Source organism: Oryzias melastigma, linkage group LG7 (assembly GCF_002922805.2).
Source record: "Oryzias melastigma strain HK-1 linkage group LG7, ASM292280v2, whole genome shotgun sequence".
Taxonomy (NCBI): domain Eukaryota; kingdom Metazoa; phylum Chordata; class Actinopteri; order Beloniformes; family Adrianichthyidae; genus Oryzias; species Oryzias melastigma.
Genome location: NC_050518.1, coordinates 16,228,392 through 16,228,609, shown reverse-complemented (window position 1 = coordinate 16,228,609; position 218 = coordinate 16,228,392). Strand labels below are relative to the sequence as shown.

At 42.7% G+C, this 218-nt stretch overlaps 1 protein-coding gene across 4 annotated transcripts in view; it reads left to right on the top strand.

Moving 5' to 3' along the window:
* mitfb (melanocyte inducing transcription factor b) overlaps nucleotides 1-218 on the top strand; it is a 38,925-nt gene that overhangs the window by 11,918 nt on the left and 26,789 nt on the right. The gene's annotated exons all lie outside the window — the stretch shown is intronic.

The window sequence follows — 218 nt, the reverse complement described above, 5'->3', positions numbered from 1 at the left end:
TAATCACAAACTCTGATTTTCCTTTTTTTTTTTGTTCTGGCTGATCAAACTCCGTCAAACGTGACTGCTTACCTTGTTTTAATCCTTGATGCAGAACCTCGTGGCGTACATCAGTGAAGTCTCCCATCATACACATTGTTTAGCTAATGGTGGACATGATGAAGGAGCTCTGGGAGAACAATCCCACAAATCATGGCTTGTGGTGGGCGGGTCTTTTT